This window comes from Triturus cristatus, chromosome 1_1, assembly GCF_964204655.1.
Source record: "Triturus cristatus chromosome 1_1, aTriCri1.1, whole genome shotgun sequence".
In the NCBI taxonomy this organism is placed as follows: Eukaryota; Metazoa; Chordata; class Amphibia; order Caudata; family Salamandridae; genus Triturus; species Triturus cristatus.
This window is the reverse complement of record NC_140579.1, coordinates 1068040972-1068064615: the sequence shown is the minus strand read 5'-3', so window position 1 is coordinate 1068064615 and position 23644 is coordinate 1068040972. Positions and strand designations below refer to the sequence as shown.

Sequence of the window (23644 nt, the reverse complement as noted above, 5' to 3'; positions counted from 1 at the left end):
TGCTGCAGAGCCAGAGAACCAGGTCAGCAGAGCTGCTGTAGAGCCAGAGAAACCAGGTCAGCAGAGCTGCTTTAGAGCCAGAGAACCAGGTCAGCAGAGCTACTCTAGAGCCAGAGAACCAAATCAGCAGAGCTGCTTTAGAGCCAGAGAACCAGGTCAGTAGAGCTGCTCTAGAGCCTAAGAACCAGGTCAACAGAGCCGCTCTAGAGCCAGAGAACCAGGTCTGCAGAGCTGCTGCAGAGCCAGAGAACCAGGTCAGCAGAGCTGCTTTAGAGGGAGAGAACCAGGTCAGCAGAGCTGCTTTAGAGCCAGAGAACCAGGCCAGCAGAGCTGCTTTAGAGCCAGAGAACCAGGTTAGCAGAGCTGCTTTAGAGCCAGAGAACCAGGTTAGCAGAGCTACTCTAGAGCCAGAGAACCAAATCAGCAGAGCTGCTTTAGAGCCAGAGAACCAGGTCAGTAGAGCTGCTCTAGAGCCTAAGAACCAGGTCAACAGAGCTGCTCTAGAGCCAGAGAACCAGGTCTGCAGAGCTGCTGCAGAGCCAGAGAAACCAGGTCAGCAGAGCTGCTTTAGAGGGAGAGAACCAGGTCAGCAGAGCTGCTGTAGAGCCAGAGAACCAGGTCTGCAGAGCTGCTGCAGAGCCAGAGAACCAGGTCTGCAGAGCTGCTGCAGAGCCAGAGAACCAGGTCAGCAGAGCTGCTGTAGAGCCAGAGAAACCAGGTCAGCAGAGCTGCTTTAGAGCCAGAGAACCAAATCAGCAGAGCTGCTTTAGAGCTAGAGAACCAGGTCAGTAGAGCTGCTCTAGAGCCTAAGAACCAGGTCAACAGAGCTACTCTAGAGCCAGAGAACCAGGTCTGCAGAGCTGCTGCAGAGCCAGAGAAACCAGGTCAGCAGAGCTGCTTTAGAGGGAGAGAACCAGGTCAGCAGAGCTGCTCTAGAGCCAGAGAACCAGGTCTGCAGAGCTGCTGCAGAGCCAGAGAACCAGGTCTGCAGAGCTGCTGCAGAGCCAGAGAACCAGGTCAGCAGAGCTGCTGTAGAGCCAGAGAAACCAGGTCAGCAGAGCTGCTTTAGAGCCAGAGAACCAAATCAGCAGAGCTGCTTTAGAGCTAGAGAACCAGGTCAGTAGAGCTGCTCTAGAGCCTAAGAACCAGGTCAACAGAGCCACTCTAGAGCCAGAGAACCAGGTCTGCAGAGCTGCTGCAGAGCCAGAGAAACCAGGTCAGCAGAGCTGCTTTAGAGGGAGAGAACCAGGTCAGCAGAGCTGCTTTAGAGCCAGAGAACCAGGCCAGCAGAGCTGCTTTAGAGCCAGAGAACCAGGTCAGCAGAGCTGCTCTAGAGCCAGAGAACCAGGTCTGCAGAGCTGCTGCAGAGCTAGAGAACCAGGTCTGCAGAGCCAGAGAACCAGGTCAGCAGAGCTGCTCTAGAGCCTAAGAACTAGGTCAGCAGAGCTGCTCTAGAGCCTAAGAACTAGGTCAGCAGAGCTGCTCTAGAGCCAGAGAACCAGGTTAGCAGAGCTGCTGTAGAGCCAGAGAATCCAGGTCAGCAGAGCTGCTTTAGAGAGAGAGAACCAGGTCAGCAGAGCTGCTTTAGAGCCAGAGAACCAGGTCAGCAGAGCTACTCTAGAGCCAGAGAACCAAATCAGCAGAGCTGCTTTAGAGCCAGAGAACCAGGTCAGTAGAGCTGCTCTAGAGCCTAAGAATCAGGTCAACAGAGCCGCTCTAGAGCCAGAGAACCAGGTCTGCAGACCTGCTGCAGGGCCAGAGAAACCAGGTCAGCAGAGCTGCTTTAGAGGGAGAGAACCAGGTAAGCAGAGCTGCTCTAGAGCCAGAGAACCAGGTCTGCAGAGCTGCTGCAGAGCCAGAGAACCAGGTCAGCAGAGCTGCTGTAGAGCCAGAGAAACCAGGTCAGTAGAGCTGCTTTAGAGGGAGAGAACCAGGTTAGCAGAGCTGCTTTAGAGCCAGAGAACCAGGCCAGCAGACCTGCTTTAGAGCCAGAGAACCAGGTTAGCAGAGCTGCTTTAGAGCCAGAGAACCAGGTCAGCAGAGCTACTCTAGAGCCAGAGAACCAAATCAGCAGAGCTGCTTTAGCGCCATAGAACCAAATCAGCAGAGCTGCTTTAGCGCCATCGAACCAGGTCAGCAGAGCTGCTTTAGAGCCAGAGAACCAGGTCAGTAGAGCTGCTCTATAGCCTAAGAACCAGGTCAACAGAGCTGCTGCAGAGCCAGAGAAACCAGGTCAGTAGAGCTGCTTTAGAGGGAGAGAACCAGGTCAGCAGAGCTGCTCTAGAGCCAGAGAACCATGTCAGCAGAACTGCTTCAGAGCCATAGAACTGGGTCAGCGGAGCTGCTTTAGAGCCAGAGAACCAGGTCAGCAGAGCTGTTGTAGAGCCAGAGAACTAGATCAGCAGAGCTGCTCTGTAGCATAAGAACTAGGTCACCAGAGCTGCTCTAGAGCCAGAGAACCAGGTCAGCAGACCTGCTGTAGAGTCAGAGAAACCAGGTCAGCAGAACCGCTTTAGAGAGAGAGAACCAGGTCAGCAGAGCTGCTTTAGAGCCAGAGAACCAGGTCAGCAGAGCTGCTCTAGCTGACACTGACTGACTGACACTGACTGACTGACACTGACTAATTGACACTGACTGACACCGATTGACTGACACTGATTGACTGACACTGATTGACTGACACTGACTGACTGACACTGACAGACTGACACTGATTGACACTGACTGACACTGATTGACTGACACTGACTGACTGACACTGATTGACTGACACTGACTGACACTGATTGACTGACACTGACTGACTGACTGACACTGACTGACTGACACTGACTGACTGACACTGACTGACTACTCTCTACTACTGACTCTACTACTCTTTTTCTACTACTCACTCTCTACTACTCACTCTCTACTACTCTCTACTACTCACTCTCTACTACTCTACTACTCTCTACTACTCTACTACTCTCTACTACTCACTCTCTACTACTCACTCTCTACTACTCTACTACTCACTCTCTACTACTCACTTGCTACTACTCTCTACTACTCACTCTCTACTACTCACTCTACTACTCATACTCTACTACTCTCTACTACTCACTGTCTACTACTATTCTCTCTACTACTCACTCTCTACTACTCTCTACTATTCACTCTCTACTACTCACTCTCTACTACTCACTCTACCACTTTCTACTACTCTCTACAACTCACTCTCTACTACTCTACTACTTACTCTCTACTACTCTCTACTACTCACTCGCTACTACTCTCTACTACTCACTCTCTACTACACTCTCTACTACTCTCTCTCTCTACTACTCTCTACTACTACTCTCTACTATTCACTCTGTACTACTCACTCTCTACTACTCTCTACTACTCACTCTACTACTCTCTGCTGCTCTCTACCACTCACTCTCTACTACTCTACTACTCTCTCTCTACTACTCTCTCTCTACTACTCTCTCTCTACTACTCTATCTCTACTACTCTCTACTACTCACTCTCTACTACTCACTCTACTACTCTCTACTGCTCACTCTCTACTACTCTCTCTCTACTACTCTCTCTCTACTACTCACTCTCAAATATTCACTCTCTACTACTCACTCTCTACTACTCGCTCTCTACTACTCACTCTCTACTACTCACTCTCCACTATTCACTCTCTACTACTCGCTCTCTACTACTCATTCTCTACTACTCTCTACTACTCACTCTCTACTACTCACTCTCTACTACTCTACTACTCTCTACTACTCACTCTACTACTCACTCTACTATTCTCTACTACTCACTCTACTACTCTACTACTCACTCTATACTACTCTCTACTGCTCACTCTCCACTACTCATTCTCTACTACTCGCTCTTAACTACTCTCTACTACTCACTCTCTACTACTCACTCTCTACTACTCTCTCTACTACTCTCTCTCTACTACTCACTCTCTACTACTCTCTACTACACACTCTCTACTACTTTCTCTCTGCTACTCACTCTTTACTACTCTCTAGTACTCACTCTACTACTCACTCTCTACTACTCCACTACTCTCTACTACTCACTCTCTACTACTCTACTACTCTCTACTACTCTCTCTCTACTACTCACTCTCTACTACTCTCTACTACTCGCTCTCTACTACTCTCTACTACTCACTCTCCACTACTCTCTCTCTACAACTCTCTACTACTCACTCTCTACTACTCTCTACTACTCACTCTCTACTACTCTCTCTCTACTACTCTCTCTCTACTACTCTCTCTACTACTCACTCTCTACTACTCTCTAATACTCTCTCTCTGCTACACCCTCTCTACTACTCTCTACTACTCACTCTCTACTACTCACTGTCTACTACTCTCTACTACTCACTCTCTACTACTCTCTACTACTCTCCACTACTCACTCTCTACTACTCTCTACTACTCACTCTCAAATACTCACGCTTTACTACTCCCTCTCTACTACTCACTCTACTACTCTCTACTACTCACTCTCTGATACTTTTTCTACTACTCTCTACTACTCACTCTCTACTCTCTATTACTCGCTCTCTACTCTCTACCTCTCTACGTCTCTCTACTACTCTCTACCTCTCTACCTCTACACCTCAACCTATACACCTCTACATCTCTACCTCTCTGTACATGCACACATATGCACATATATATATGCATATATATGCATCTGCATTATATATATGTATGTGTATATATATATATATATACACATATATAAACATATAAATATAATCTGCATATCTATATAAATATAAATGCATGCAAACATATACATATATGCATACATATGCATGGTATGTACATGAAAGTTTGAAAAACTCTAATACAAGCAAAGCTAAAAAGCCACCTAATTACAAACAGAATTGCTTTAACCTAAACGAGGGCGAGGCCTATTGCATTTTCAATGCTTGTTTACTTTGATTCCATCAAGAAGGCATTCAGATGTGTCACACATTTTCCATAAATTCTGAATGGTAGCACTCTAGTTGCTCATTAGATCACTGTAGTAAAGCTACTGCTCACCAGGGAGTCTGCTGCTGGTATTCAAAGTGCATGTTTCAGTCTGCATGTCAGAATTTTTTAATGAAATGGAAGAGGATTTGAGAAGTCAAAATGTGCCCTAATCTTTCTTTCTGCAGCACTAATCATAATTTCTATGGCAAAATGAACCCCCTCATTTTGTTCCTTTGAAACTTAAATGTTTTAAGTGTTACCACTTTATTCCAATCAAGATGGCATCAGGTGTGCCATACTTTTGTCATAAGTAAGACTGTTAGCGCTCTAGTTGTTCTTTAAAACACTCTGGGACATTCTGTCATTGGGCTACACTTGGGCTACATTTCGGTGATATTTGTGCTACATTTGGCTCTTTTGTCTCTGGTGGCCATCTTGGGAGACTTTTGAAGTTTCCTAATTTCCTCATTTACAACAGTCTCCTCAGTAGGAAATACTTTCAGGTTTTTTACTTTCATTCCCTCAAGAAGGCATTCAGATGTGTCACACATTTGCCATAAATTCGGAATGTTAGCACTCTAGTTGCTTATTAGATCACAGTAGTAAAGCTACTGCTCACCATCAGGGAAGTCTGCTGCTGGTATTGAAAGGGCATGTTTCAGTCTGGATGTCAGAATTTTTTAATGAAATAGAAGAGGATTTGGGAAGTCACTCAAAATGTGCCTAATTTACTTTTTTCCGCACTAATCATAATTTCTATGGCAAAATGAACCTCCTCATTGTGTTCCTTTTAAATTAAACTACTCACTCTCTACTACTCACTCGCTTCTACTTTCTACTACTCACTCTCTACTACTCTCTCTCTACTACTCTCTACTACTCTCTACTACTACTCTCTACTACTCTCTACTACTCACTCTCTACTACTCTCTACTACTCACTCTACTGCTCTCAACTACTCTCTACCCCTCACTCACTACTACTCTACTACTCTACTACTCACTCGCTACTCTCTCTCTACTATTCCCTCTATACTACTCACTCTACTACTCACTCTCTACTACTCACTCTCTACTACTCACTCTCTACTACTCTACTACTCTCTACTACTCTCTACTACTCACTCTCTACTACTCACTCAACTACTCACTCTACTACTCTCTACTACTCACTCTCTACTACTCTCTACTACTCACTCCACTACTCTCTACTACTCTCTAACACTCACTATCTACTACTGTACTACTCACTCTCTACTACCCTCTACTACTCTCTCCACTACTCACTCTCTACTACTCACTCTACTACTCCCTACTACTCTCTTTCTCTACTACTCACTCTCTACTACTCGCTCTCTACTACTCTCTACTACTCACTCTCTACTACTCTACTACTCTCTACTACTCTCTCTGCTACTCACTCTCTACTACTCACTCTCTACTACTCTACTACTCTACTACTCTCTCTACTACTCACTCTCTACTACTCACTCTCTACTACTCTCTAGTACTCACTACTACTCTCTCTACTACACACTCTCTACTACTTGCTCTCTACTACTCACTCTACTACTCACGCTCTACTACTCCCTACTACTCACTCTACTACTCACTCTCTACTACTCTCTACTACTCACTCTCTACTACTCCACTACTCTCTACTAATCACTCTATACTACTCACTCTGTACTACTCTCTACTACTCACTCTCTACTACTCTCTACTAACTCTCTACTACTCTCTCTACTACTCACTCTCTAATACTCACACTCTACCACTCTCTACTACTCACTCTCTACTACTCATTCTCTACTACTCTCTACTACTCAATCTCTACTACTCACTCTCAACTACTCACTCTCAACTACTCACTCTCTACTACTCTCTCTACTACTCTCTCTACTACTCTCTCTACTACTCACTCTCTACTACTCTCTACTACTCCCTCTACTACTCTCTACTACTCTCTACCACTCACTCTCTACTACTCTCTCTCTACTACTCTCTCTCTACTACTCACTCTCTACTACTCACTCTCTACTACTCTACTACTCACTCTCCACTACTCTCTCTACTACTCACTCTCTACTACTCTCTACTACTCACTCTACTACTCACTCTACTACTTTACTACTCTCTACTACTCTCTCTGCTACTCACTCTCTACTACTCAATCTATACTACTCTACTACTCTCTACTACTCTCTCTCTACTACTCACTCTCTACTACTCACTCTCTACTACTCACTCTCTACTACTCTCTCTCTACTACACACTCTCTACTACTTGCTCTCTACTACTCACTCTACTACTCACTCTCTACTACTCACTCTCTACTACTCACTCTACTACTCACTCTCTACTACTCTCTACTACTCACTCTCTACTACTCCACTACTCACTACTAATCACTCTCTACTACTCACTCCTACTCACTGTCTACTACTCTCTACTACTCTCTCTCTACTACTCTCTACTACTCACTCGCTACTACTCACTACTACTCACTCTCTACTACTCTCTCTACTACTCTCTACTACTCACTCTACTACTCCTTCTCTACTATTCATTCTCTACTACTCTCTCTCTGCTACTCAGTCTTCACTACTCACTCTCTACTACTCTCTACTACTCACTCTCTAATACTCACTCTCTACTACTCTTTACTACTCACTCTCTACTACTCTCTACTACTCTCTACTTCTCACTCTCTACTACTCTCTACTACTCACTTTCTACTACTCACTCTACTACTCTCTCCTACTCACTCTCTGCTACTCTCTCTACTACTCTCTACTACTCTCTCTCTACTCTCTACTTTCTATTACTCATCCTCTACTCTCTACCTCTCTACCTCTCTCTACCTCTCTCTCTACTACTCTCTACCTCTCTACTTCTACCTCTCTACCTCTACGTCTCTACCTCTCTCTACCTCTCTCTACACGCACACATATGCACATATATGCATATGCATTTATATATATATGTATGTGTATATATATATATACATAGATATCTAAACATATATCTAATCTGCATATCTATATAAATGTAAATATAAATGCATGCATACATATACATATATGCATGTTATGTACATGAGATTTTGAAAAACACTAATAAAAGCAAAGCTAAAAAGCCACCTAATTACAAACATAATTGCTTTAACTTAAATGAGGGCGAGACCTATTGCATTTTCAATGCTTGTTTACTTTGGTTCCATCAAGAAGGCATTCAGATGTGACACATTTGCCATAAATTTTGAATGGTAGCACTCTAGTTCCTCATTAGATCACTGTAGTAAAGCTACTGCTCACCAGGGAAGTCTGCTGCTGGTATTGAAAGTGCATGTTTCAGTCTGCATATCAGAACTTTTCAATGAAATAGAAGAGGATTTGAGAAGTCAACATGTGCCCTAATTTTTCTTTCTGCAGCACTAATCATAATTTCTATGGCAAAATGAACCCCCTCATTTTGTTACTTTGCAAATTAAATGTTTTAAGTGTTACCACTTTATTCCAATCAAGATGGCTTCAGGTGTGCCATACTTTTGTCACAAGTAAGACTGTTAGCGCTCTAGTTGTTCTTTAAAACACTCTGGGATTTCTGTCATTGGGCTATACTTGGGCTACATCTCGGTGATATTTGTGCTACATTTGGGCTCTTTTGTCTCTGGTGGCCATCTTGGAGACTTGTTATGACGTTTCCTAATTTCCTCATTTACTACAGTCTCCTCAGTAGGCATACTGTCAGTTTTTTACTTTGATTCAATGAAGAAGGCATTCAGATGTGTCACACATTTGCCATAAATTCAGAATGTTAGCACTCTAGTTGCTCAGTAGATCACTGTAGTAAAGCTACTGCTCACCAGGGAAGTCTGCTGCTGGTAGTGAAAGTGCATGTTTCAGTCTGCATGTCAGAATTCTTTAATGAAATAGAAGAGGATTTGAGAAGTCACTCAAAATGTGCCCTAATTTTTCTTTCTGCAGCACTAATCATACATTCTATGGCAAAATGAACCCCCTCATTTTGTTCCTTTTTAAATTAAATGTGTTAAGAGTTACCACTTTATTCCAATCAAGATGGCTTCAGGTGTGCCATACGTTTATCATAAGTAGGAGTGTTAGCGCTCTAGTTGTTCTTTGGAACACTCTGGGAAGCTGCAGTAGAACACAAAGGAATCAACTGACAGTCTCTGCCCTTGTTGGATGTACATGTTTTACTGAGAATGTCAGACTTCATTTTCACATGACTAAGAAAGATAATCTGAATTTACAGAAAATATGCACTCAGTTTAGCTTCTAGACCACCTTCCAAACCTCTGTGGGAAAAGCATGTGAAAATAGTTTTCTCTCAAACATGATTCATGATATCCCAGCAGAAGGCTTTTTCACATGGTAAAATCACCTTAGAACATACCACAATTCCTAAAATGAATATGGTACCATCAACAAATGATTTATAATGTAACTAAAGTCTTAAAACCTTCTATTAACTGCAATGCTTAATATATGTGGGCTAAATGATATTAACAAAAGACTGAGAGCGGCTGCTCTAATCAAAACACTCCGGGTAGACATTCTGTGTCTTCAAGAAACACATATTGAAGAAGGGAAGGGATATCTCCTGGAGCAATTGGGCTTTTATCTGCTAGCATTTTCAAAGCAGGGGATAAGGAGAAGGGGAGTCGCAATTCTAGCAAAGGACAGGGGCGTTGTAGTAAATAGAAAAAAAGAGGATCAATGGGGGAGGTGGGTACTGGTGGAAATAATATATAAGGGAGAAAAGTGCACGGTGGTTACACTATATGGATCCACTGAGGACGATCCGGAGGTCTTTCAATTTCTAGATACTGAACTGGCTCACTGGCCAGAACCCATAATATGCTGTGGTGATTTTAATATACATGATCCATGTAGCTCATTTGCGCAAGAAGGGGGGAATTATACTGGTAGAAAGAAGAAGATGTACAGGGCCTTGTCTCTAATTGATCCATGGATTAAGCTGTATCCACATAGGGAAGGTAGTACTTTTTTTTCCGCACCGCACAAAGTCACGGTTAGACTTGATTATTTTTTAATTTCTAGCACTCTCACTACAGGATTATTGATGGAAAAGCAACCTAGGATCATTTCAGATCATAATCCCCTGATTCTAGTAGTGAATTTAGGGCAGACTCAAAGGAAAATATCACAGTGGACATTTGAGAGAGCACTATTAAAAGACGAAGGATATAGAGAGCATATGAGCACATGGATAAAAAGGTTTTGGGATATGAATAGAGGAACAGCATCCCCAGGAATGGTATGGATGCTTTCAAAGCCGGTATTAGGGGAGAAACTCTAAGTTATACTGGTTACAAACGTAAGATGGATAAGACTAGATTGGATGATCTGATTAAGGAGTTGGGGAAGGCGGAAAATGATTTGGTGCAGGGAATTCGACTAAAACTACCTTTAGAGAATCTTCTGCTTAAAATTATGGTGATGAAAAACAAAACTGTGGAGAGTATTGCTACAAAAGCAGCTGTTAGTTATCTATTAAGAAAAGAGAATTCATATGAGCTAAGTGAGAGAGTGGGGCATATACTAGCGGTTCGTACAAGACAGAAAACAGCAGCGGCAGATATCAGGGAGGTTACAGATGGACAGGGTAACTTGATTTCAGATTCTGATACTATTAGAGAAGTTTTTAGACAATTTTATTCTGATTTGTATTCCCGAGAGAGTGGAACTTATGTAAATGATGTTGAAGGGTATACTAATAATATAGCCTCACCAAATCTCCCACAGGAAGAGAAAACATCCTTAGATTTAGCAATACAGTTGGAGGAAGTTAAAACAGCACTGAATAGTCTCCCCTCAGGCAAAGCGTCTGGCCCTGACCAGATCCCACTCGAGTTCTATAAGGTCTTTCAAGATATTCTCATTCAAGACTTCTTTGATATTCTCAGTCTAGCACAGACAGGGGAATCAATTCCTAATTCATGGGGGGGAGCAGACATTGTAATAATTTTGAAGAAAGGAAAGTCCCCGATACTCCCCGGATCTTATAGACCAATCACGTTAATAAATGCAGATGTTAAAGTATTCTCTAAAATTCTGGCTAAAAGACTGGGTAGAGTTATCGAGAGTATGGTTAGTCCATCACAGCATGGATTTATTCCGGGGAAAGACACCACCCATCATATTAGACGGTTAGTGACATTATTTGATGCAACGGAAGTCCTGGGAAGCCCTATGGCAGCCTTATTTTTAGACGCAGAGAAGGCGTTCAATAGGGTTTCCTGGGATTACCTCTGGGCAATTATGAGATGGTTTGATATAGGGTAGGGATATATACGAGCAATTCAGACACTATATAGGAACCCTATAGCCAGGATAAGGGTCAATAGAGGGTACTCCTCAACATTCAGGATAAGCAGAGGGACTAGACAGGGGTGCCCGTCGTCCCCATTACTATTTGCCCTCTTTATAGATCCATATTTACGTAACCTAGAGGCCAACGTTAAGATACCTGCAGTTATGATTAATGGAAGAACGTGTAAAATACTGGCATACGCGGATGATGTAGCCATTATAACAACTAATCCATCTGAGGCTCTTAGTGAGGTGGAATATGAAGCACTCCGTTTTGGACGCTTGTCAGGATATAAAATTAATAGCACTAAGACACAGATTGTTAAAAATAGGTATACGTGCTGTACTGACAACCGAGTTGTTAGCTCAGCAGTATATCTTGGTGTTCAGCTTTCCGCAGAGGTGGAGAAAGTGGTAGAGCAGAATATGGCCCCGCTCATAGCAACTGTACGATTAGATCTGGAAAGAATGAATAACCTTCATTTGTCTTTGGTTGGGTGTACCAATGTAATCAAAATGTTAATACTTCCGAAATTTCTTTATTTTTTTAGATCTATTCCTCTGTTTTTTGAGGCTAAGTGGTTTCAAGCATTAGAGTTAATTTTGAACAGATTTATTTGGGCTCAGGGGAAAACACGTAAGGCTTATAAATGTATTTCTCTTTCTAGAGAAAGGGGGGGGTGGGGTGCACCGGACTTCAGAATGTATTATTGGGCCGCTGCGTTACAACATATGCAGGGTTTAATTGGGGGGGGGGCACACGATTGCTGGGACATCAATATCTCCCTGGAGGTATATGCAGTGGTTTTTGGTGAAGAAGTCGGAAACTGTTTTTTGAATTGTATTGATTTTTCATATTTCAAGAGGACTAGGTTTAAGACAGTCAGTGCAGTTGTTAAGATCTGGATTGCATTTAGAAAAAAATATGGAATTGGTAGGATTAACAGATATACTCGACTATATCGGAATAAATCATTCCCTGAACTGATCTTTGCGGATAATGTTATGGCAGAATGGGCAAGTAAAGGGATAGAGCAAATAGGGGACCTGATGAGCCAAGAGGGTGTAGTGCAGTTTGCGGACCTAAGAACTAAGTATCAGCTGGATGCTAGAAGTTTTTTTAAATACCTTCAAATTAGGAGCTTTTTGAATACTAAGAAAGGGGGGCCCGCTGGGTTTGGGAATAATGTAATCTTGGACAAAATAGGTAGGGGGCAGGGCTGTACAATACGAGGTTTCTATGCAACATTAGTAGAAGCTAAAATGGATGATATTTCTAAGTTTGATAATAAATGGATGGAGAAGCTATCCATAGAGTTGGGATTTTTTCAGGAATCATTGGCTCTTGGATATACTGTTTTGTGTTCAGCCCCACTTCAGGCCCAGCATTACAAAACAATATATGCTCTGTACTATACTCCGGCTAGAATTGTACAATGGGGGGGTACCAGGGGGACGAGTTGTCCAAGATGCAACTATATAGGAGCTGATATCATTCATATATTTGATTCTTGTCCCCAGTTATATACATTAAAACAGGATTTGGAAATGTTCTTAGCCACACACTTAGGTATTCGGGTCGTGTTGTCACCAACTTTAGTATTACTCGGGATCAGTACAGACCCATCGGTTCCACATCGGGAATTTTTGTTTATAGCAATGGCAGTATATAGATTAATGATTGCCAGGGCTTGGCTGGACACAAGACCTCCGGACATGCATCAGTGGCTGGCAAGTTTATTGGGTGCCTATAATCTGGAAAAAGCTATTTATGCACGTAAGGGTAAAAAAAAGAGGCAACTTGGGTTGAAAATCTGGGAGCCTGTAAGGATATGGAAGGAGGGAATGGTTTAGTTTAAGGATCTTGGTCTGTCTGCTTATATATTCTTTGGTATAGTTGTTTATATACCCATTTAATTTTTTATTTTTTTTTGTAATGGTTCTTATGGTTGTGAAGTAATGACCAAAAAACATCAATGAGGTATATTTAACCCCTTCAGTGCCCATGACGAGCTGGACTCGTCATGGGCCGCGGTGGCGCTGTGCCCATGACGAGTCCAGCTCGTCATAGACCCCGCCCGCTAATTCAACGGCCGGCACAGGGCGGGGAAAGGGGCGGGCACTGTAGGGGTTAAGGAGTTAAAAGTAACGTAATGTCAATATTAATTGAGTTAATGTTGTATATAGGATTATTTTTTTTAAATGTAATAATGCTGTGATAATGATGTATTAATGATGGAATATAAGGAAAATTGGGAAGAAAATCAATAAAAATAATTAAAAATAAATAAATATATAATGTAACTAAAGTCTTAAAACCTTCTATTAACTGCAATGCTTTTTAATGAGGTGCTATCATGTATATTGGTCCCAAGATGGCTGCCAACACTTCTTGGATGAAGTGCTGACAGCCAATCAGATCTCACGATGAGATGTGTGGTTAGGCTCCGCCCAGATATATATATGATTTTACTTTTGATTCTCTCAGGAACTACTGAACGGATTTACACCATTTAAGCAAAAGGCACGAGTCTGAACAGAGGACTACCGCTTTGCCAAATTTGGTGTAATTCCGTTCAGCAGTTCGGGCTGTAGCTGCGTCAACAGGTCCTATGGGAAATTGCATGGGGAAAACGCGTTTTGGGACCCCCCTCTCAGCCTCCGCTTGACGAATGACCACGAAACTTTCAGAATAGGAGCGGACCGGAGCTGGCCAAAAGTTTGGTAAATTTCGCGAAGATTCGTCAACCGGCGCCAGATTTATTGGGAATAGAATGTTGCGGATTTCCTATAGAAAATAGGTCCTAACTATAACTACCTACTGGCGACCGCCAGTAGGTAATATATATTCACTGAAAAAATCATAGGTTGCAGGCATGTTATAGTTAGGAATTAGCATTTAAAAAACCTTAAAAATTCACTGAAAAAACCATAGGTTTCAGGGGCGTTATAGTTAGCTGGACTTTTCACTCGTACAAAACCATTGAAATTCCCCCGTTATATTTAGTTCAGCTAACTATAACTTGCGCGCCCGCAATGCACTGCTGATGACGTCACATATTACATCACTCATGACATGGTCAGTGACATCACTCATGACATCACTGATGACATCTCAAATGAAATCACTGATGGCATCATCCAGTGAATGTGTGTTTTTCTGAAAATTACATATGTTTTATATATGTATATCTCAAGTTCGATTGGACAAGTATATAAGTGTCCAAATGGATGATTTGTTTTTGAACAATTGATTGTATAACTGACTGATTAAGTGTATCTTAGTGAATACATGGCTTAGTGAGTAATGTTTAAATATGTAAATATCTGTATCAGTCTCTCACTTTGTGTATAAGTGGCTGCATGGGTTGGTTAGTAGCTATATGAGTGTCTATATAGGTTATTAGTTGCTTTTTTGAGTATCAGTATGAGTGTCTGAGTGTCTGTATGGTTTGGTGGGGTGTATTATGTAGTGCATAGGTGAATGAATGAGTGACTCACTGTTTGTATGTGTTGAAGATAGCATGTGTGCAGGACTGTATGGGTGGATGAGTGTGCATGGGTGTGTTAGTGAGTGAATGACTGTTTCAATAGTGTCTTTATGAGTAACAACATATGTTTTAAACTAGTATATGTGACTATTGGTGTATATAAGTGAGTATATGTGAGAGTGAGAGATTGGAAGAGTTTCTGTATGAATAAGTATGTGTTTCTATAAGTGATTGTTTAAAAGACTAAGTATGTGTAAGTTTCTGTAGAAGTAAGTATGGTGGTGTGTGTATAACTGTATATGCAAGTAAATGGATGTTTGATTCTTTATTAGCATGAGTGACTATGTGTGTGAGTAACTCTATGGATGAGTGGCGTTGTGTAACAGGATGTATAGGTGTATGAGTACATATGATGAGTGAGTACATGTATGAGTGACTGTATAGGACTGTTGGTGAATGAGTGGATGTGTATGTGGATCTTAAAGTTACTGAATAGGTTGTTGTAACTGGTATTGGTATGTCCATTGTTTTGAAAATTTCAGTTTCTATTTTTGAATGTGTGTATCAAAGGTTATATTAGGGGAGAGGAGGTCTGCCACTCTATCACAAGGATGATGTCATCAGTGATGTCATTGGAGATGTCATCAGTGATGTCATGAGTGATGTCACTGACCATGTCATGAGTGATGTAATATGTGATGTCATCAACAGTGCATTGCGGGCGCGCAAGTTACAGTTAGCTGAACTAACTATAACGGGAAAATTTCAATGGTTTTGTATGAGTGAAAAGTCCAGCTAACTATAAGGCCCCTGAAACCTATGGTTTTTTCAGTGAATTTTTAAGGTTTTTTAAATGCTAATTCCTAACTATAACGTGCCTGAAACCTATGGTTTTTTCAGTGAATTTCAAAGGTTTTTTTAAATGCTAATTTCTAACTATACCTACAGAGATAGGCCATGTGAAGAAAGAAGAAAAAACGCACAGAAAGAAAAAAAAGAAATGCAGAAAGAAGCAACAGAAGTCCTCAAAGACGAAGAAAAGTGCAGGAAGAAGGATAACGTGCAGAAAGAACAAAGAGAAGAGCAGAAAGAAACCTTGTTGCAAAATCATCCTGTACCCTCAACTTTTTCAGATGGATACTGGTGGTAACTGAGTCTGACTAACCAGTCCTAGAGCCAGTGCTATGTTAAAAGACACTCCGAATACAGTGAAAACACCTACATACACTAGGGAACACTATGCGTTGGGGTCCCCCTGTGATTAGCATGACCTCCTCTGTAAGCCCCTAGTATATAATAGGGCAGGGGATTAAAACTACCTCTTAAAACGCGCCACAGGGCGTGTTTGCACACGTCACTTCAGGCCCTGTCCCCTCCCTTGCCCACTGTGTAAACACACCCTGTGGCCGTTTTAAGTTGGGAGATTAAGTCCCCTTGAATCCTGAGGGTCCCTAGGGTCCAACTAGCCCACTAGGTACCTCCAGTAAGCGCCACAGAGCTGCGTTGCAGAGAGGTGTAAAAAGTGGCGTGGCCTGGACCACCTCTCTGCAACGCAGCTCAGTGGTTCTTACTGGAAGCACCTGGTGGGCTAGTTAGCCCCCAGGGGCCCTCAGGATTGAAGGGGAATTATTTCCCCAACTTAAAACGCGCCATAGGGCGTGTTTGCACACGTCACCTCAGGCCCCGTCCCCTCCCTTCCCCACTGTGTAAACACGCCCTGTGGCCATTTTAAGTTGGGAGATTAAGTCCCCTTGAATCCTGAGGGTCCATAGGGGCAAAATAGCCCACTAGGTACGTCCAGTAAGCGCCATTGCAGAGAGGTGTAAAAAGGGGCACGGCCTGCACCACCTCTCTGCAACGCAGAGCAGTGGCGCTTACTGGAAGCACCTGGTGGGCTAGTTGGCCCCCAGGGTCCCTCATGATTGAAAGGGAATTATTTCCCCAACTTAAAACGCACCACAGGGCGTGTTTGCACACGTCACCTCAGGCCCCATCCCCTCCCTTCACCACTGTGTAAACGCGCCCTGTGGCTGTTCTAAGTTGAGAGATTAAGTCCCATTGAATCCTAAGGGTCCCTAGGGTCAAACTAGCCCACTAGATACCTCGAGTAAGCGCCACAGAGCTGCGTTGCATAGAGGTGTAAAAAGGGGTGTGGCCTCAGAACACCTGTCTGCAACGCAGCTCCCTGGCGCATACTGGAGATACCTGTTGGGCTAGTTGGCCCTCAGGGACCCTCAGTATTGAAGGGAAAATAATTCCCCAACTTACAACTGGCAAGGGGGCGCGTTTGCAGAGTGCTGCAAGGAGGGGGCGTGGCCTCCGGCGCGATGACGGTCTTTTATTTATTTTATTTTTTTAAGAAGGAGGGCTGTGTGGCCTCCCAACTTTTTCTAATTTATTGGCCCTGGGGACCCCATCCCCCAGGGCCTGCACCCTCATTTTTTTTGTTAAAAAAAATTAATTTGGAAGGGGGCCGTGTGGCCCCCCTCCCAAGGCCTTAATCGGCCCCGGGGACCCCAACCCCCGGGTCATGGCCTTTTTTTTTTTTTAATTCTTTATGAGGGTGGCTGCGTTGCCCCCCTCCTCAGGCCACTTATGGCCCCAGGGACCCCATCCCCCGGGGCCGGCCTTTGTTTTTTATTATTTAAAAAAATATATATTTATAGAAACACCTAGGACATGCTGGACAAACCGTATGTACCTATCACCATGACGATCTGCATGATATTCATTAAAAGGAGACTATGCATACAATGTATCCACGTGGAATGTATTTACACCGCTAGTGAAGCTCTGACGTGTCTGACGCCCTACCGTGCCTAATCCCGGCGCCCGCCGGTGGGTACTCTCCAAGTAGACACCCTTGTCGTTTATTAATACAAACATGGGTAGCTATTGACGGGCACATTTAATACACAGGCACACCAAGCCATTCAAAGGGGATTCGACAAAAATTCGACCAAACTATGCAAGAAACCCCCCTCATGGTTAATAAAACACACATCCACCGCCGGATGTGTAATACTTTTTATTTTACTCTCTGGAAAGGAGACAAACCTCACTTGAGAGTCACAGCGTGCTCCTGGCTGAGCCCAATGCTGTGTTACACCCACCAGTGCCCGCCGAGTGCCACACACCTCTGTGTTGTATTCCACCAGCTAGTGCGTATGCTATGACACTCTCTAGCCCATGTGCACTGTAACACCACCCCGTATATATGTCATGCCACACTTGCCTTCGTACGGGTTATATTGCCCCATCTAACGTGCCTTCCTCGATGCCTATGTTATAACGCACAGCGCTATGCCATACATATTACAATCTGGGATCCATATCTTTGTCACAGTGCATATGCAACGTTACACTCCCCAGCACATATTTTATATTACAACTTTAGAGACTAGTTAGGTTACACAACACTGCCCTGTGCATATTACACTCGAAGGCGCATATCGCATAGCATGCGCTAGTGCCTGTGCTATCTCGCACTCTCCAATGAATCTGTCATTACGCACAATGTATTGCATATTATATTTCACGCCCCGGTTGATCTTATATCACACTTTTTGGTGCATAGTTTATACCGTATACTATATCTAGTTTTCATTTTCAATCGTGCTCTCAGGACTATGTTCTATATAACACTGCGTCCACCTACCCTTTTCACGGGCATTACATTTTGCGATGGGGGGTGGAGGGTCAGGGGGTGTTTCTGCCAAGTGAGCCCAGAGTCACAGTCACAAACGTCCTCTTCTTCCTGAATAAAAGTGAGATTATGCTGCATACTTGTTCATATTTTAAGTAGTTCTCACAGACACACATTTTAAAAGCAATAAAGTTCCTAATACCCACCTTCTCTGAACAGTTAGCTTGCTGCCCCATCCACCTCCTCCCTATCCTCTGTTGTCTGAATCCATGGACTAGCCTCCTCCCTCCTGCCATGCATAGTCTGATGTGCTGCCACTGCCCTCCATTTAGCATGATGTACCAGTCCACTCCTCCTGCCCTCCATTGCCCAATTCTATTGCCCATCATCGACCTCCTGCTTAGCCTCTGTGCTTGGCTTGCTGCCCCTATTCTCCTTCCTCCTGCTCTCTGATGTCTTTGTGCATGCCCCTGCTCCATCCTTTTTGCCCACCATGTTCCATGGACCTACCACTCCTATCTACTCTGAGTGTTCTGTTGAGCTGCCACTCCCCTCCCACCTGCCTAGCATTGTCAGATGACTGTAACCTGTCCCTGCCACCTCCACCCTGCCTGTCCACATGCCATGCCCCTATCCCCTTCCTCCTGTCCTCCATGGTCCATTTTACTGCCACACCCTTCTGCCCTCCCTGGTCTGTTGTGCTGCAACTGCTCCACCTGCCTGCCCTGCGCGGTCTGTTGTGAGGCCCCTTCCCCGGAACTCTCTTGTCTGTGCCCAGGTCCTGACCCTCCCTTCTATCCTCCATGGTCCTTTGTGCATGCCCCTGCACCCTCCTTCTTGCCCATCATAGCCATTGTGCTGGCACTAACCCTCCCGCTTGCCGTGCATGGTCTTCTGTGCTGCCACGGCCCCTCCCACCTTCCCTGTGTAGTTAGCTTGCTGCCCCTGACCCCCTCCCACCTTCCCTCCATGGTCAGTGTGTATGCCATCATAGTCTACCTGTAGCTCTCCATGGTGTGTCTTGTTTCTAGTGCCCATCCTGCCTGACCTCCATGGTCATCTTGTTGCTCCTGCCCTGCCCCCTTGCCCCCAGCCCTCTGTTTCCATGTGCAGACCCCTATTCCCTCCCTCCTGGCTTGTCTGTTCCATTGTAATGCCCCTGATCCGTCCCTCCTGCCCTTTATGGTCTGTTATGCTGCAGCTTTCTCTCCTGTCTGTCCATTATGGTCAGCCTCTTTCCCCTCTGTTCTCTGTTGTCCATGTGCATGGTCCTTTCCCCTCCCTATTGCTTTCTATGGATTGTTGTTCTGCACTCCTGTCCCGCATGCCCTGTGTGGTGTATTGTGCTGCTGCAAACCCTGATGCCTGCCCTGTAGGGTCAGTTTGGTGCACCTCTCCATGTCCCTCCTGTCCTCTGTTATCAGAGTCCATGTCCCTACCCCAATTCCTCCTGCCTACCATGATCCAATGTACCATACTTGCGAACATTTTGAACTTGGTAAGTGGGAGATTTTGAACAAAAACTGGGGTATTGATTTTCCCCTTTGAGTTACATTGAAAAAGAGGAGATTGTAGACAGGAGACAGATCAAATAAAGCCCATTTGAGCTTAAAAACATTGGACGTTTCCTGGCTGAAACGGGTCTGTTGGCATGTATGGTTGTACTACCACTGCCACTTCCTTCTGCCCACAATGGTCTATTATATTGCCAAAGCCTCTCTTGTCAGTCCTGTAATGTTGGTTTGTTGCCCCTGCCCCCCTTTCCACTGCCCTCCATAGTCTGTTCTGCTGCCACTGCCCTTCCTGCCTGCCCAGTGTGGTCAAATTGTTGCCTCTGCACTCTTCTACCTGCCTTCAATTTTCAGGGTCTGTGCCCCTGGCCTCAGCCTCTCAACAGTATCCCAATGAACAACTAGATTGCTAACATTCTATATTTATTACAAACGTGTGGAACGCCTGACGTCATCTTGATATAATCAAAACTGTAATACCTAGAGCATTTCCTTTAGAAATTACATATATGAGAGGGTTTAATTTGCATCAAAATTATGGTTAGTGCTCTAAAAAACTAAAATGAGGACATATTTTCTGAGTTTTCAAATAGCGACAAAGAACTTTTAAATTATTTGTAATCTTTATGTTTTTTTATCCAGTTGACCACTTGATTAAATGTTGCACTTAGGGGAGAGGATGTGGTGTTACTTCCAGAGCTGCAGACTTTGCAACTGGGGAACCAGGTTGGAGTTTCTGCTTCAGCTCAACATTTTGTGATTCTGGTCAAATCACTTAATCTCCCCATGTCTACAACCAAAATGAATTTGATCCTATATGATGTAACCAATGCTCATGTAAAGCACTCCAATACCTGACAAGTCTGCACTATATAAAACTGTAAATACACAAAAAATAAGTGTTTTGCACACTTCTGTCATTGGGCTACATGTGGGCTACATCTGGGTGATATTTGGGCTACATTTGGGCTCTTTTGTCTCTGGTGGCCATTTTGGGAGACTTATTTGTTATGAAGTTTCCTAATTTCCTCATTTACTGCAGTCTCCTCAGTAGGAAATACTTTCAGTTTTTTACTTTGATTCCATCAAGAAGGCATTCAGATGTGTCACACATTTGCCATAAATTCAGAATGTTAGCACTCTAGTTGCTTATTAGATCACTGTAGTAAAGCTACTGCTCACCAGGAAAGTCTGCAGCTGGCATTGAAAGTGCATGTTTCAGTCTGCATGTCAGAATTCTTTAATGAAATAGAAGAGGATTTGAGAAGTCACTCAAAATGTGCCCTAATTTTTCTTTCTGGAGCACTAATCATACTTTCTATGGCAAAATGAACCCCCTAATTGTGTTCCTTTTTAAATTAAATGTTTTAAGAGTTACCACTTTATTCCAATCAAGATGGCTTTGATGGAGCAGGGTTTTTAATTTAAACTCTAATACCTGTTTCATTTTCGCATGTTACAATTAAAAGTACTACTGATTAATTATTAACCATTAAAAGTATGTTGAGTTTTGTCTAACCAACCTTATTAACAAGAGAATTACACGTGGGAATGCTATTGCATGGCTACAATAATAAGTGAACTAAGTTGGCGAGCAAACTGACAGAAATAGATGTTGCTTATGTAATGTTATTGTGTTTTGTGCTTATAATTAATATGCATTAATGGCTTCTGATGTCGCAAATGGCTAGATAAATACACACACAAGAGTATTAGCAGGGGAATAACACTGTATAATCATTTCCGTGCAGTAATTTTGTTTTATGTCTATTTTCACTTAAGTTGTCTAATGTGGCCTACCAGAAAATGGCTACCACCCGCAGCCTGCATTCGAGTAGATGGAAATTTTGCAAAAAGGCTTCGCGCTGCCTGTGACATTGCACTTCCGATGAACTGAAAAGCCATGAGAATGATGACAAGTCCAGGAAGTCTGCCAAGTGCTCCTGGAAGATGGAGTTTGTTGCAATCTTGAAATATTGACTTCATGAACTTATAATGATCCCACCATTAGATACAAATTTATCCAGTAGAGACATCCGTAAAAGTAAAGAATTAGCTATGGACTAATAATTTCTATTCAGAATTTGAGGTTTACAGTACATGAGAACATTTCTTAATGTAACAAGACGACATCTTTTCCTGCTAAACGGATGAGGATTGTAACATTTCATGATGTAAATTTGGTATAAATATTAGTGGACTAGAGAGGTCTAGCGCCACTTCTTCCCGAACTGACAATCCGAGGTCCCTATGCTGACGGAGAGGACGGTGACTCTACATGACGGCAGGAAACTCTGTTTCTTCTACTGAGGACCGTTTTGTGACTTAGGATCTGACATTTAGACAGAATAGGTAAATATGAGAGAACTGAATTTGCATTTAATTGGCTTTTCATACAATTTTAGATAAACAAATAATTCTGTTTGAATCTCTGTGTCGGGTGATTATTTCTGGTCATGTTTATTGAATTTATTTGTATATTCTTTGAAATGTTTTCGCTAGATTTTTAAGCAACTAAGCAGATGCCATTGACCTCAAAGTACATGCAGATTGGATAGGTATCAGGAAGGAAAGTGTTTCCCCTTATACATGGCGCAGATAAGAGTGGTAGGATGAATGTTGGTGAAATGGGCCCCACCAGCGTGTGATGTGTGTATGCGTGTGTGACTGTGAGATCACTCCGTCCGTGAAAGTAGAGGGGATTCGGAAGCTCTGATCTGCACCAGTTTCTTGGTAGCAGAATGATGGTTTGCTATTGTCTTGGTCTGGCGAAATTGCGTGTATATAGGCTTATTGATTATTGATTGATATTTGTACTAACACTATATGTTGAAGTCGTGTTGAGTTTTATGTATTGTGGACAGCTTCTGGGACGTAGGGAGTCGGTGACAGTTCCGCAGTAGAGCAGAGGGAGTGTTGCTCTCGGAAAAAGGCGGGATTGTTGGCCCTGTATGTAGACAGGGGAAAACGTGTGACAATTGAAGTCGCGCGTCGCATTGTCTGGGTTCGATGAGGTAGCATCGCCTTGTGTTGCCATTAGAAACGTATTTTCTGTGTGAGAGAAGTGTATATGATAGCGAAGGTTATCTGTGAAGTTCTGGTCTTAGGTCTCAGGGATCCGTATGGCATTCCGTTAAAGCTTAACACTAGAAAGGTAATAGGTATTCTCTGAGCTTGTCAGAAGGACAGGGCAGAGGTAAGCGCTGCTTTGTTAACGTATGATATAATTCTGTAGTAGGACAGACTGTTCGCTGTTCTCGGGAAAGACAGAATTCTGTGTGAATGAACTACATTTTCTGGTGTGAAAGTGCGTGAATGAGAAGGCATTCTGGTTAATTGTGAAACTCTTAGGAGCATTCCGGAGAAAACAGTTAATTGGTGCTTGTTAGAAGGGTAAAGTAGAGGGATGTGCTACTTTATCAACGGAAGTAACAATTCTGTAGTAGGGCAGAGGTAAGCGCTGCTCTCGGGAAAGGCAGAATTCTCGTGGGAAAGGTCTTTTGCTGTTCTGTGGCTAGCGAAGCAGACAATGGAGATGTTTGTATATTGTAACTAACCGACTCGTAGAAGTTGAAACAAATTCTACCAAGTAGTCTTGTAAAGGAGGGGTAGACGAGAGACAGGAGACAGGAGCAGAAGCGACTGCAGCG

General features: G+C 43.3%; 1 protein-coding gene across 1 annotated transcript in view; it reads left to right on the top strand.

The window, feature by feature from the left end:
- LOC146871551 (C->U-editing enzyme APOBEC-2-like) overlaps positions 1-22420 on the top strand; it is a 154629-nt gene extending 132209 nt beyond the window's left edge. The window contains exon 3 of the mRNA XM_085651160.1: positions 21777-22420. The gene's annotated coding sequence lies outside the window, so the exon portion shown is untranslated. The remainder of the gene's footprint in view (positions 1-21776) is intronic.
- The last annotated feature ends 1224 nt before the right edge of the window (positions 22421-23644 follow it).